The following is a 15,945-nucleotide window of genomic DNA, read 5'->3' as shown; positions in this document are numbered from 1 at the left end:
CCCAGTGGAGAGGTGCTGCCAAGGCAAATATTAAGCAACTGGAGGGCGGTGAGAGGCATTGCTGAGTCTACCATCTGGCCTTCTCCTTCCAAAATTCACTCCCCTTCCACAGATGCCAGTGCTTTTCAAGGGTTCACAGAAACAGAAGGAACCCACATTCCAACTGTCAATGAGAGTAAGGAAGTGTCCTTCATCTCTGTTGAATCAATATAGTCATTCTTTTATTTTAATTTTAATTTTATATTGGAGCATAGTTGATGAACAATGTTGTGTTCGGTGCAGGTGTACAGCAAAGTGATTCAGTTATACATATACATGTGTCTATCCTTATTCAAATTATTTTCCCATTTAGGTTATTATAGAATATTGGGCAGAGTTCTCTGTGCTATACAGTAGATCCTTGCTGGTTATCTATTTTAAATATAGCAGTGTGTATAACGTCAATCCCAAACTCCCGATCTATCCCTCCCCCCATCCCTTCCCCCCAGTAACCAGTAACCATGAGTTTGTTCTCTAAATCTGTGAGTCTGTGTCTGTTTTGTAAATAAGTTCATTTGTATCTTTTTTTTAAAAAAGATTCCGCATATAAGCAATATCATATGATATCTGTCTTTCTCTGCCTGACTGACTTCACTTAGTATGATTAGTTCCAGGTCCATTCATGTTGCTACAAACAGCATTATTTCATTCTTTTTTTTCTTTTGGCTTCACCGCATGGCTTACGGGATCTTAGTTCCCCAACCAGGGATGGAACCTGTGCCCCCTGCCGTGGAAGCACAGAGTCCTAACCACTGGACCTCCAGGGAATTCCCGTTATTTCATTCTTTATAATGGCTGAGTAATATTCCATTGTATATATGTTACTGAGCATATTCTATCTTCCAGAGATTCTGCTAAGGGCTTGATATGCAATATTGTGTTTTATAATTATTGTAATCATTTTGAGTCAGTTACTATCTACAGATAAGGAAATTGAAGCTCAGAATGGTTAAATGACTTGCCCATGTCACACAGCTCATTTCCACTTGACACAAGGGAAAAGGCCCATTATTCATTTATTCATGCCACAGATTCTCCTTGAGATGCTATGTGCAAGATAGAAATGACTAAGAGCTCATCACCTGGTTTCTTTCAAACTTAGCTTCATTTCTTTCTAATTTGTTCAGCGAGCCTAAGAGCTCCTAGACAGATAGTTATTAACATTGTTTTGATAAGCCTCCAGGGAAAGAAGTTTCTTATGTTTTCTTGGAAACTTGAGTTCCTTAGAACTCCCAAGGATTTCTTAAGGCTAACCTAAGACCCTCTTGCTACAATTGAAGCCAATTCCTCAAGGAGATGGATAACAGCCAGAGGGAAGTCTTTGAGAACAACCTGTCCTAGAAGGAAGGTAGATATAGTGAGATGGGGCCACAGGGTAAAAGAATATTAGTGCTAACTGAGACCTCAGAGGCTAAAGACTAATTCTCCCACTTTACAGGAGAGACAATGAGCCTAGGGAGAATGAGAAGTTTCTCCAAATTACTGAGCTATTCAGTAGCAGAGCTAGAACCAGAGTCTGGGGCTGCTTAGTTTCAAGGACATAAGAACATGGTGAGAGAAATAGCTGAAGCTTTGAAGGCAGGCAGGGCATGATTCAAACCCCGGTTCTGGATTTCCTAGTTGTGGGACTGGGCAGGCTTTGCAATCTTGTATACTTGGTGCCTTGGTTTTTTTTTTTTTGGCCATACCGCATGGCTTGTGGGATCTTAGATCCCCAACCAGGGATGGAACCTGTGCCCCCTGCAATGGAAACATGGAGTCCTAAGCACTGGCACACCAGGGAATTCCTGGTACCATGGTTTTCTTCATCTATAAAATAAGCTGATATCTACCTCATTGGGATGTTGTGAGGATTAAATGAGATCATGTATATGAGTCCCATTATGAGGCATAATGGGAGCTTAGTTGATATTAATTCTTTCCCTATCCTGGGCCCAGTCTTTTAATCAACTGTATTAGCTAATGTAACAAATCACACAAAAACTCAGTGGCTTGAAACAACGATAATCATCTATTATCTCTTCCAGTTACTTTTGGTTCGGAATTTGGGAATAGCTTTGTTGGGTGGTTCTGGCTTCATGGTCTTTTATAAGGTTCCAGTCAGATGTCAGCTGAGGCTGCATCATCTGAAGGCTTGACCGAAGCTGGAACATTCAACTTCAAATTGTCATACTTACATGGCTGGCAGGTTGGTGCTGGCTGGATGTTGGCAGGGGGTGTGAATTCCAGACCACATGGGCCTCTCCACAAGGCTGCTTGAGTGTCTTCACAACGTGGTGTCTGAGTGAGCAATCCAAGAGACCAAAGTGGAATCTGCGATGTCATTTATTATAGATAAAGAACACTAGAGCCTTGAAAATCATACACTTCTGCTGTATTCTACTGGGCACACAAGGCCAGCTCTGAATCACAGGGCCAGACACAGAAGGGCCAAACACCAGGTGAAGATTACTGGGGGCTGGCTGACACACTGTGTCAGGATGAAGTTCTATTTCTGTGTCCACAGTTGTGCCGAGGTGTCTTGTCCCCTCTTAACTTCCCCTGTGTTGAGTGTTGAATTGGCATGTTTCAATAGTTTCTACCGGTTCCTCAGGGCAGGCAGGGGCTGTGCCCCACTTCGTGTCTTCTGGAGTTCTGAGAATGCTGTTTATAATTAGCCAAGCAATAATCCCCACCGCTGAGCTAACTCCAAGTCTCATCTGCTTGCTTCTCTGGAGGTTTTTAAATAGAGAGGGATGTGCTAATGACACAGTACATTATCTGTCTGTTACCGTTTGGCAGGCAGTGTGGAAACGTGACTCTTTTTAAGGAGGAGTTAATCAGTATTAAGGCAGCTCCTGCGGCATTGTCATGAAGCAGGCACCAAAAGGCTGCCTGGGGAAGGCTGAGGTTCCAAAGTGCCCGGGGCCTGACAACACGCCCTTTGAGTGGCTGTTGGGTATGACCGTGGGCAGAGACGGATGAGGCTTCTAAGAGACATTGCTGGAGGTCCCAGGGCCCTGACCCAACTGGGCTCGTAACTATTGTCATCTTCCCACTCCCTCTGCATTTTGAAGGCATTGAGTCTGCTCCCAAACTCAGCATCATTCTCAGACAGGAAGCCTGTGAAGTGTAATCGTTGCCTATGTGCTGGTAACTCTCCATCTATATGTTTACCCTACCTACTCCCAAACCTGTTTCCTGAGTTCCAGCCTACCCACCACTCATTTCCATTTGGATGTCCCACAAGCACGTTGAGAACTGAACTCATAACTTTCTTCCCACACGAATCCTTCTGTGTTTTCCACCTCCATAACTGGCACCACCATTCTCCCTGTTGCCCAAGCCAGACACCTGAATGATAGGGCATAAGGATTAAGAGGGAAAGGTAGGAGGATGGGAGCTTGAGCGCGGAGCCTGAATCTCAGCTCTGCCATTTACAAAATGGGTTGTCTTTGGCAATTTGCTCCACTTGATGTCTCAGTTTCTTCTTTAGAAATGGAGATCGTGATAGAAACAATCCAAGGGGGTTGTTAGGAGAATTAAATAAGAGACTTCATGCCTGTCATATAGCAAGAGCTCAATAAATGCTCTAAGAATCGTTAGCCTCTTTGGAGTTTCTCTCCTAAATATTTCCTGAATTCATCTACTTCTTTACATTTGCCACCGCCCAGCCTGGGTCACTGTCATTACTCAGCTGCACAAGTGCTTCCTGATGGAATCTCTGCAGCCAGGGAGATATTTTAAAAGTACAAATATGAGTGATGTCACATCCCTGCTTAAGTCCAGCCCCTTTGTTCTAAGAATTTGGGACAAGTCCGTTGCGTGGATCAAAGGTCTGTGCAGGCTTTCCCCTGCCTGCTTCTCCAGCCTCATCCCCAGCCTTCCCTTACTGAGCTTCTTTCAGTTCCTCTAATGGACCAGTTATCTCTTATCTTCAGGCCTCACACATGCTTTTCCCTCTTCAAAGAAAAATTCCCCCTGTCGAGTCTAGTCTCAGCATTCACCGTTCACCGTGGATCGTATTGTTGAGAAAGAAAGGGAGAGGCAGGTAGAGGTGAAATCAGATCAGGGTGTTTTATCTCTTCCTTTCAAACTACTCCTAGGCCTTCAATAGACCCAAGGGTGGAGGTGATATTTGACTCCCAGGTGTCTTCATTGTCTGAAGAGCTGAGGGTGGAGGATTTTTCAGGCCAGAGCTAGAGTTTTCCCAGGTGTGTCCAGTTCTGCCCCTTTGCCTGGCCCTCAGTCCCTTTCGTTTTTAAATCTCAGTTACATGTCGTGCCTTAGAGAAACTGTTTCCAGGACTTGGCCAGGCTCCCCTTACCACCTCCCTCAGTCATGGCTGTTAATCTCCCCTATCTTCTCCCACACTCAATTCAGACTTGTTGAAATTATGTGTCATCTGGCAGAGATCAGGCTCACCTCTGTATCCTTGGTGTGTTCATAGTGATGGGTGCTTAATGAATATGTGTTGAAGTAACAAATGAATGGGTTGCTACAATTTTTCAAGTCTCTATGCTATGAGTATCCAAAGGCCCACCAACGCTTCCTCTTTGTCAATGTTTTACTCTCATTTCAGAAGTGGGCACATAAATCAGATTCTTAACTTGAATGTGTTTGGCACTTCTTGAAAAAAAAGACATCTAGAATTCCTGTGTTCACCCAATGAATACTTGTTGAGCATTTCATATTACCAGAAGATATTAGAGATGCAAAATTGAATATGACATAGCTATAGGGAATTCTCTGGCGGTCCGTGGTTAGGACTCGCACTCTCACTGCCGGGGCCTCAAGTTCGATCCCTGGTCGGGGAACTAAGATCCCATAAGCTGCACGGCGTGGCCGAAAAAAGGACTCTCACTGACTGACATAGTTCTGGGCTTCCTGTTGTCATGGTGTTTTCAGTCAGGTTAAATGAGGTATTGGACTAATATTTGTGGAATGAATGAATAAATAATGAATATGAGTAGTCTAAAAAAAACAAAGCTTTTAAACATTATAATTGGAGACATTTCAATGTGTGTTTTCACAGTGCAGTAGGAAATCTATCTTCAAATTCATTCATTCATTCAAATTAGTTACTAAACATCTATTGTATTTTGAGTATATGAACTGGCTTCTGGATGGGAGCCATTAACTCCACCAGAAACGTGGAAAAATACCATGGGCTTTTGAAGACCAAATGAAATGTCCACACAAAAGAGCTATTTGCAATTTAAATGTGAAGCCACCAGCCTTGTAATAAACTGGCCAAGAAACAAACCCTGGGAACTTCTCATGAGAAGATTAGGTTTAGTAGTTTCGATAAATTATACAGGCAGTAAAAATCTGGGGAACTCCTAATTTGTTTATCCTCCATATTTAAGGTCACAGCATCAATCCATACTTGGGAAAGGCTGCCAGACCCTTGGGCCTGTTTGTAAACCAGCCAGTTTCCGCCTACAGATCAGTAATTTATAACTTTTACGGACACATTACCATGGAAAATCTGCTGAAAGCAATGAACTCTCTCCCCAAGAAAATGTAGGCCCAGCATGCTTTGCATTCAGGTCTAGGGATAGTGCCCTGAGAGCCCAGAGTCGGGGATGAGGACCCTGGAGTGGAGCCATGGGTGTGATCCCATGTGGTCCCACAAAGGTTGCTTTCATTATTTTGGAGATGGAGCTTTTGGGCATATGAGCGATGTTGTAATGGGATTGAGTACCCAGGGTGCATTTCAACAACTGTCTGATTTAGTTCCTGGAGCATTTGAGGGGCCCTTGTTAATGCATGGGTCCAGGGCTACTGGACTGTACCAGGCGGTGCCCCCATTGTGTGTTTTCCACATTGCAGTTGTGTCTTCTTTGCTGAAGCCAAGACACCCAGAACTAAAACCTGGAGAGGCCTTTTAATATGGATTGCAGTGGATCCTGGTTCCTTGACAATTCAGTTAGGATTGGCCATGAGCAGCGCTGAGGCTGGGGTTGGGTTGGAGGAAGGCCTATAGCAACGACTGCATCTTCTGTTCCCTGAATGGCCTCTCTTGCTACTGTTCTCTTCCTTACCAAGGGAGGTGAGAGTAGGAGCATATCCTCTTTTCTTCAGCGTCCGCAGAGCTCTCGGTGCCTAAGGGCTGCAAAGCTTCATTTGCATCACTTTGAATCGCAGCCCTTCTCTCCCCAGGAACCTGGCACAGTTTCCTCAAAGCGCCGAGTTAGATGCTAATTTGAGGGATTCTCCATTGACCTTGACTCCATCTCACCATAGGTTCTTTCCTCAGAGGTATTAAGGGAGTTTAGGTGTCCATTTCCCCCAGATTCTTGGAGGAGGAGGGATAGGAGTGCCTTAGAATGATGTGGCTAGATGTCAGCTCAGTCTGTTTGGTCAGTGTCTCAATCAAATCAACCAAGTCCTGGAGGGGCCACCTACAGAAAAGATACCACAGATGTGCGAAGGTCAGAGTTGCACAGACAGGTCGTTGCTTATTAAAAACCCTGATTGCTCTGTGCCTATCTGGATCTGAGCCCTCTTGATGTCTTTTTGTTTCCGAAATCCCTAGGAATTTTCAAGGCTGACTCAAAATGCATGGTAGTTTGGGTGACATGCCGCTCCTGGCAGACACTCTGACACTTCCCTGCAGGCGGGAGGACCTTGGTCCAGGGCTGGTGAAGAGCTGCTCCCAGCTGGAGCTGCTGGGGTCAAGGCCTGTGAACGTGCCCACCTGGCCCATGCCAGCCATAGGCTTTCACTCACAATTCACCATTTTAGCTTCCCAGGGTTTGACAAAAACCCAGCTTTTACACCACCAGCGTTGCATGAAACTGGCTGTTTGAAATATATTAGCAGCTGCCGTTATATCCAGCTGGCAGGGTGCCAGGGTAGGAAATTAAACCTTGCATTTCCCCAGCCCTCCCTCCCCACTTCCTGCTAACCAATCGATTCTGTTCAGAGTGTGCCCGAGAGTGCCAACACTTGCCTTTTGCCAGAGCCATGGCACTTAGAATTCTCAGTGAATTTGGATATCCATTTAGCCTCTGCCAACCCGCTGACGGGCTCTGCGAATTCTAATGCTACTCCATGGAGAATGGTTCCCAATTGCCCAGTGTTTGACCCTGAGGTGAGTGTAGCCAGTGGAGAGATGGAGAGGGGTTATGGTTGCCAGCATCCCAATTTGACTTTTTAATGATGAAGAGGCAATAATTTATAAAAGTCAGAAGAGTGATATATGTCAACAGTTGAAGAAATCAGTATGTGAATAATAAATTACGGCTCTATTTATTCTGTGATAACAAAACTGTAATCTTTCATCGAGTGAGAAAATAACAAATGTACTGTGTTCTTACGGAGATAATTATTACTACCATGCCAAGGAATCATTGTGCCTCTTTTCCCAACCGTTTTACCCAGACTGCCTCTTGACCCGTGTCTGATAGGAGCCACAGAAACGTGGAAGGCCCCTTCTGGCTACCGAGGAATTTACAATCCACTCGGGGAGATAGCAGACATACGCGTTTATACCTGTGACACAAGGCTGTGATAAACACTTGTCTGAGAGAAGAGGTATCTACAAGGAACATGAGGCACAGCTCACACCCATTCATTCATTCATTCAGAAAATTTACTGAAATCTTATGATGCCCCCAGAATGATTCTTGCGCGTGGGACTCAAAGATTAAAAATGTAAAAAAAAAAGTAAATTGTAAAAATGTAAAAATAGTTTCTATCCTCAAGGAATTCACCATGAGGAGACAGGGGAAGAACATGACCTTCACAGGAAAGACTTGGGTTCAAGTCCTAGGTCTGCCTTGGACAAGTCACTTTTCCACTCTAAGTCTGCTTCCTCATCAACAAAGAGGAGAATGAGAGCAACCTCAAAGGGATGGTGAGGACGAAATGAGAAAAGGCATGAGAAGAATACTGTAAGTAAGCCATAAAACACTGGATAAATGGGAGTTATCCTGGGCCACCAGGTGTGTTGAGAGCTGGGCTGGCTAACTGAGGTCTCCTGGTTTGGACATCTCACCACCAGACCTGACTGTTCCTCCTGTTGGTGGTCTGGTGAATCCTGCGATCTCAGGGCTGTAGACCTGGAGCCTGAGACTCATCCCCTCTGTTTCTCTGCCTGCTGGACTGGCCTTTGGGGGATGAGTCCTCTTATCTGCAGAGCTCACCTACCTCTCCTCCCTGCCAGGAAGCTGGAACCCTGGGAAGAATCTACCATGATGTGGTGTGAAATCTGCTGAGAGCCTTGTGCCTTATTTACTTGTTCATTATTTATAATTTTTATTCTGGAAAATTTCAGACTTATATAAAAGTAGAGAAAAGAGTGTAACGAACCGTCATGTATCCTCAGTGTCAACAGTGATCAATGCGTATCCAATCTTGTTTCATTCATAGCCCCGCCTACTCCTCCCACCCCCTGGATTTTTTTAAAGGAAAGCACTTCAAAAAACCACAATCGTAATACCACTATCACACCTAAAAATTAAAAAGAAATTTCTTAATATTAGCAAACATTTAGTAGGAGTTCACTTTTCCCTGATTGTCCCAAAAATGTTTATATGAAGTAGATTTCTTTAAACTGGAGTCTGAACAGGGTCCACAGGATGTATTTTGTAGCTATTTTAGCATGTGTGTGTGCTGATGGGACTAATCTACTAGGGAGGGGAAAGTTGTTGATGCAGGACAGTGAGAGATTAATTTCAGGACCAAAGTTCTCCAGTAGATGCAAGGTCCAGCGCACAAGTAGAAAAGTTGACATTAGAGAGGGGTGAAGATACTTTCCCATCTGAACAAAGGAGGAGAGGCAGGGGGTGTGGCTTCAAAGGAAGGTAGGTGGGAAGGCGAGGTGATTCTTAGCTGGTTGCTTCTATTTTCTCAGTTAGGTGTGAAGAGTATAAGAGATTTGCTTTGAGCTGGGGAGAATCTGAGGACTACTCTGAATAACCTTCATTTGATAGATAAGGAGAGCAAGGCCCCGAGAAGAGATTCGCCCAAGTTTCCACAGCTAGTTAGTGACAGGTTTAAGAGCAAAACCTAGGTCTCCTGGTTCCTAGGCCAGAGTTCTTTTTACTAACCCTGACTGTTCATAAACAGGAGAGCAAATGGTTCTTCTGTCCCCCTCCAGTGATGCTTGGCTGGGCTCTGCTGGGCTAACAGGGAGGGCGTGTCCCTGGGGATGGTCACTGCTATTCCACATTGGTTTGGGTGAGTCCGAATATTGGGTATCATGATTTAAATCCAAGAGCTTGGCCAAAGAAGTGACTCAAAATCACGGAATCTCAGGCTTAAAGAGGCCCCTCCTGGTGGTTATCAAGACCCATGCTCAATGCTACACTATTCGCCAAGGCATCCTACAGTCCTCCAATGAGTGATTGGCCAGCTACTTTTTGATTGCCTGCAGTGATGGGATCCTCCCCGGACCAGGGCACGAACCCGCGTCCCCTGCATCGGCAGGCGGACTCTCAACCACTGCGCCATCAGGGAAGCCCGGGGGACATTTTTAATGGCAAGAAAACATCAGGCTAATGCTGGGTTGAAATTTGCCTCCCCATAATTTCTACCCACTGAGCCTAATTCTGTCTCTGAAGCCATACACTTAGACTCATCCCTCTTCTTCCTGACAGCCCTTCAGATACTTGGAGGCGCCTCTCAGTACCCCCTGCTGAGAAGTGATGCTGTGTCTGAGCCTGTCCCGAAAACAGAGGCCTCACCCTGGAGCTTGGAGGACTGATTCTCTTGAGAGCTCAATTTTTGTTACCTGCTTTGTGGAATCCAGGAAATAAATTCTGCTGTCTATTCCCTTTTCTGTTTCTGAAAAATACCTTCTCTTTTCATTTCAGTGCCCTGGGACCCCAATCAAAGCTTCTAGTATACCTCATTTCTCTTCCAAGAATGTTGCCTTCACCCTCTCATATGCCTCAGGCACACCACAGACCCTGCTTGCAAGAGACAAGCTCCTCCCTGCTCCTTTAAAGTCCAACAAGGAGCTCCAGGGCACCAAGCCCCAATCAGAGGTCACTCCTCCACCAAATCGTTGATCAACAACCAATAGGAAGTCTTTGTGGGGCGTGGGGGATGCTCCTCAATGCCGTAGACACAGCTGTGGAATCTTGACTGGAATCCATATACTTATCCCTCACTATTCAAATTCTTCCCACCCATCAAGGCTCAACCTCAAACTCTGTTCACCTGAGAAGTCTTCTCATGTACTCTAACCTACCTTAACCTCCCCTTTCTTGGGAATCTTTATCTTAACATCAGTGGCATATGGGTAGGAGCCATCTTTGCCTGTGGGGAGGAATATTCTATCACAGATATTGTTTAGCTGCGGCAACGGTGCTAATAGAAAGCAGATCTGCTTTTAGTGAGTCTTTTGTTTCTAAATTCTCTTTGCACAGATGAGCCTTGGTTTTCTCCCCAAGCCCCGGGATAAGCTGTTGATGCCTAGGAGGAGTCTGACCGTTTTTACCCACCTCTTCTTAGCCCGGAGCCGACCTGGGCACAGGATCACTGCTTTAAACATGACTCCCTGATCTTGTGAGTGAATAATTGGAGTGGTTCCCTGTTCCCAGCAACTCCAGAGCAGGGCATCGTGATTTTAAACTTTTCCTTTGAAACTCTCCCTTCAGATCTGCCTCAAGGAGGAGAGAGACCGGGGTGAGTGAGCTTTTGTACATATGTGAAGAAAGAAAAGTGGTGCCCACAGGGTAACCCTCCCTACCCTTTGCACACCCGCCACCCTCAGCTGCATGATAAGGCAGAGCTAGAAGGCCGTCTGGCAGGTTGGGTCTGTGATTCTCCAATGAATCAGGGGCAGGCATCTGACTTTTCTCCTCTTCTCTCATCCCCCTTCTCAGCCTCACCTTCCTTTCCTAATTATTTTGATGGGATTTCAAAGCCCAGAGCATCTTTTTTCTGGACCTCAGCAGTCCATATGATTTCATTTTGACTTTGCTTTGGCTGAGTCCTTGACCTTATAATTATTTTCCCAAAGTGCCTTCAGTCCCCAGTGCACACAGCTAATTATCTGTAGAGCATTCACAGAGTGATCTGTCAGCTTCTGATGGATCTGGGGCTCTGCGACCCTTGTCTGTTGCTTGGGTGCTGGGTGTTCTGGCTGGATGGCTTTGCATCACTCATTCGGAGTTTTGGCCTGTGGGAGGTTCTGAAAGGGCCCCATCCTTTACTGAGGCTGGTTGTCTGTGAGTAACACCCAGTGATCACCAGTTAGCTCCTCCTGGCTCTTCATTCCAACCGCGTGGTAGCCGGCCTGCTTCCTGGGAATGAGGCCACCCTGGGAAATAATTTCATTCAATTATTTATTCAACTCATTCCTTCATCTCTTCAACATCTTTTGAGACCCAGCTGTGTGCTAGACATTATGCCAGGTGCTATGTGTCTGATTTGAAAATGAATAAACTATGACCTCTGCCCTCAAGAGCCCTGGTCTAGTTGAGGAAATGACAAGTACACAACGTAATCTTATAAACTATAAAAGGGGCAGAGATCAAATGCTCCCAGAGCTCCTAGGACAGGAGAGGAAATTTACATTTAAATGGGAGAGCAGGGAAGTGTTCTTGGGAAAGGATATGGTTAAGCTGGACCTGAAGAATGGATTTAGTCTGGACACTGGGAAGCAGGAGGTGGAAGAAGCCCGTGAGTGGTTGAGTCTGCAGGACCCTCCTGAAAGCCAGTGAGGACCCTGGCTTCCCGAAGGCCAGCTGCAGGGTCTCGTCAGAAACCTTGCCAACCGCCTGTCTGCCAGCCCCAGCCCTTACTCTCTCCCAGCTGGAGCACTGATCCTCTGGGGGCTGATGGTCAAGGTCACGTTCATGCAGCGTCACAGGCTCATGGCTCCACCTTCTTCTCCTTTCTGGCTCATCTCATAAAAGCTGAGGAAGCTCCCCACTTCCAGCTTCTCCCACCTCTTCACTCTCTACTGCATCTTCTCCAAGTACTGGATGAATCACTCTAAAATGTCAAAGATGCTGTCACACAAACTGAAGACTTGCAGAAGCCCACCTCAGCTGCCCCTGGACCAATGCTGTTTCTCATCTTTGTGCCTTTGTTTAAGCTGATCTTCCCTTCTCCTCACTCCTCTTGACAGGCTGACTCCTTACATCCTTCCAGACCCAGCTCTGGAAGGATGTAAGTGTTGCCTCTGCCTCACAACCCAGGCTGGAATACGGTGCCCCTCTCAGTGTTCCCCTAAACACCACTGTTTCCCACAACCACAATAAATTAAAATTACCTGTTTGTATTTGAACCTGGGTGCTGTGTTCTGTGAGTCCCTGTGTTCTGTGTTCTTTGAGGGCAGCAACTCTATTTTCCCATCATGTTGCATACGTAGTAAGTGCTTAATTGGTGTTTGCTGGGTCAAGAAACGCAGGCAGGGTACTCTGTAAAGCAGATGCCTCTGAAATCTATGTGACGAATTCTAGGATGAGGGATTGAAGAGAAGGACTTTGCGAATTTTTCTTAGAGCTGTCATGATATTTAAATTATCTCACTGCTCTGGGCATATTCTAGCAAGGCAGAAGGCCCTGGGAACACATTCAAAAGTGGGAAAGGCTTATAGGATGTGATGGGAGGCAGTAGTCTAGAGTGGCCTACAGGCCTGGGGATTGGGGACCTTCTGGGTAAGACTCTTCTTTTACCCACATGTGTGGCCTTTGTCAAACCCAGGCCTCAACAGTCTTCGGGAGGTCAGTGGTTCTCCAGGTGTGCTCCCCAGACCAGCAGCATCAGCATCACCTGGGAGCTTGTTGGAAATTCAAATTCTCAGGGCCTGCCCTAGACCTACTGAATCAGAAACTTTGGGGCTGGGACTTGGCTATGTGTCTTAACAAGTCATCTAGGTGACTCTGTTAGATGCTAAAGTTGGACAACCTCTGGACTCGCTCAGTGCTTCTTGAATTGCACTCTGCATAAGAAACACTTGGGGTAACTTATTTAGAATGATGATCCGTAGACCCCATTATAGAAGCCTGATTTGGAAAGTCAGAGAGGCCCTGGAATCTGCACCTTAAACAAGCACGCTGGGAGATTCAGAATCCATCTCCAGATCCTACACTGAGTTCAACACTGCAGGAGGTGATCACTGATGCCCCTTGTGGCAGCAGCCAGCCTCTGGTTCTGACTGACTAGGAGCTGAGCTGTTGGTACAATGAGTGGCAGAAACGCGGGCCTGAGAGGCGGGTGCTTGGCCTACCTTCTGATTGGCCAGGAGAGGCCCTCGGGAGGGAACAGTGATGACCGTGCTGTGGGACAGAACTCTGAAAGGAAAGAGGCTCTGTACCTGGAATGGGACAGTCTTTCCCCAAAATAGCCCAGAGGGGTACCAAAGGTAGGGTGTAGCAGTTCTGCCCCTTTAAACACCCTTGTAATTTGCATGTAAAAATAGAAGCTCATGAATAATTTGTGAGTCATGAGCAAGCCCCTTCAAAATACAGTCATGAATAAAATATCCTGCTTTGCTTCCTCTAATGGCGCTGGCCTTTGATGTTTTATTGATGGCTCCCCTGCCTTGAGTGCTGCCAGGCTCCTGGATGAATTCATGTGATCGAGCCCTCGACCCTCCCGGGTAGGTGGGCTTGCTCTCGCTGGCTGGCTGGCTTGCTTACACATAAATACACCAGCCTGTTTTAGACAGTTCAAAAGAGTTGCCTCAGATTCCTTTGGAACAAAAAGTATAATTACAGGGCTGTGGGAACCTCTGCCCGGCCCCACTGAGAGCGTGGAACCTAAATCACCAGAAGCCATTGTTTGCAGCAAGGTGAGTATTTGGGGCAGGTGCAAGTGTGTCTCCCATTTTATTGCTTCCTAAGAAGCCAGGAATGGAAAGCAGACAGTTGGGAACAGAGCCCTTGAGAACCTCAGCCCGGTCAGTGTTGGTAGCTCCAACATTGCTGCGGTTCCAAAGAGGACCCCCCAAGTCTGGGACGATGAGAGGAGCCCAGGGCCACAAGGGACCATGGCAGAGCAGCTGAGTGAGAGACTACAGTGGTCCGCTGGGAGAGAGTGGGGGCTCCCTTGGACCCTGACTGCCCACTCCAACCCCTTCTCCCCACTCTGCGACCGACCATCAAGTCCTGGGCTACAGTCCCCAGGCAAGGTCTCCTATGGAGAGTAGGATACGGGTCCTGGTCAAGATGCAGAAGGAGGTCATGGGGTGGAGGCAGATTGAAGCCATCAGGAAGCACAAGCCCTGGTGGAAAGAAAAGACCCCAGAAGACACGGTTCAGCATGCCTGCACCCCCTCCAGGGATCGAGGGCAGCAAGACAGTCTGCATAAAGTGGGTTCTGTCCCACTGGGGGCAGGCAGCACCAGGACTAGACCTTTGACCACCATCTGCCAAAAAGTTGTCGCCAAAATATATCTGCCCATTATGATGTAAATGGCATCCCTAGAGTTGTGGAGCGTACAGTCTGCAGTCACACACAGCAGCCCTGGGCAGGGTTGGGGGGAAGGGGCTCTCTCATCATCACCCCAGGCTGCCCTTCAGGGGCAAGTGCATTTAATAGCATCAGAGCCTCCTGCGAAAGGAACTCATGGCATTGCCCACCAGGGGTGGGGATAGGTATTTTTCAGAGAGTATCTTAGTTCTTTTGGGCTGCTATAATGAATTACCATAGATTGGGTGGCTTATTAAGAGCAGTATTTGTCTCTCACGTTCTGGAGGCTGGAAAGTCCAAGATCAAGGTGTCAGCAGATTCCGTGTCTCATGAGGGCTGATTCCTGGTTTGTAGATGGCCATCTTCTTGCTGTGTCCTCACAGGATGGAAGGGACAAAGGAGCTCTCTGGAGTCTCTTTTATGAGAGCACTGATCCCATTCATGAGGCTCCACCCTCATGACCTAATCACCTCCCAAAGGCCCTGGCCCTTAATAACATTGGGATAAACATATGGATTCTGGGAGGACACAAACACTCAGTATACAGCACAGAGGGTACTGGCACTGGGGTTCCCTGAGGCTCCTAAAAGAAGATCATGCTTATGTCATTACGTCCCCCAGCACCAGAATACAGCCTTGGGTACAAAGATCTTCACTGTTCATCCAGTTCATTCATTCTACTCCTATTCATACTTGGATCAAGGGTTTATTCCAGTCTCTGGAATTAAGCCTAACTTAGTGTAGAGTCAGTATTCTGGTATAAGAATGTTGGTTTGACAGATTTGAAAGCGGATCAGAAGTGCGTGTGTGTGTGTGTGTGTGTGTGTGTATGAGACAGAGAGAGAGAGAAGGAGAGAGGGGGGCTGTGGATGGAGGCTTCATTAGGAGAAACTAAGGAGCTCACAGGAGGTGAGAACAGCTAATTGCTGTCTTGTCCACACAGTCTGGGAGACAATGCAGAGTAAGGTATTGCTGAGACTCAGGGGAAGCAAATACCCTAGAAAAGGCAAGTGAGAAAACAGGAAATGTGTCCAGGCCAGAGGAGGGAGGAGATTGCTTCTATTTCCTCGTCTGCCTCTCAGTCTGTATTAAACAGGGCATCCTTTCTCTGGAACGTTTTCCCTAATTTCATCCAGATCCCTTTGTTCAGGATTGACACAGGAGACAAGGTGGCCTGACAGGGACTCTGCAGCCAGATGGCTGGGATTTTAGGATAATACTGCCACTTCCCGATCGGGTGGTCTGGGGTGAGTTGGCGCTGGTGAGCCTCAGCTTCCTCACCTAAAAACCTGTAAAGTAGTCATTCCACGCATGACCTTGCAGGGTTGTCGTGAAGGTGAAATGAGGGTGTTTAAGCCTTGGCACTTAGTAAGCTGGGTAAGTGTAGTGTCAATGCTTCTTGAAAAGAAAATACATAGGAATGGTAAGAATATCACTGTAAGATGTGGGACAGGTATACATTTTAAATATGATGAATTAACAACATCATTACACATACATGGAAACAAATCACATATGGCACAAGGGTATTCTGTATGTCTCCTTCTT

The 15,945-nt window shown here is 46.5% G+C and overlaps 1 long non-coding RNA gene across 3 annotated transcripts in view; it reads left to right on the top strand.

Moving 5' to 3' along the window:
* Positions 1-15,945, top strand: part of LOC112412135 (uncharacterized) — a 97,707-nt gene that overhangs the window by 33,436 nt on the left and 48,326 nt on the right. For 2 of the 3 annotated variants that reach the window (XR_003005742.1, XR_003005740.1), the window contains exon 4: positions 7,732-7,919. The exons of the other annotated variant lie outside the window; for it this stretch is intronic. This is a non-coding gene — a long non-coding RNA (uncharacterized LOC112412135). The remainder of the gene's footprint in view (positions 1-7,731; positions 7,920-15,945) is intronic. 3 annotated transcript variants of the gene reach the window in all.

Source organism: Neophocaena asiaeorientalis, unplaced genomic scaffold (genome assembly GCF_003031525.2).
Source record: "Neophocaena asiaeorientalis asiaeorientalis breed wild unplaced genomic scaffold, Neophocaena_asiaeorientalis_V1.1 scaffold912, whole genome shotgun sequence".
Lineage (NCBI taxonomy): Eukaryota > Metazoa > Chordata > Mammalia > Artiodactyla > Phocoenidae > Neophocaena > Neophocaena asiaeorientalis.
Note: the sequence above shows the minus strand (reverse complement) of the source record. Positions and strands in the feature narration are given on the sequence as shown.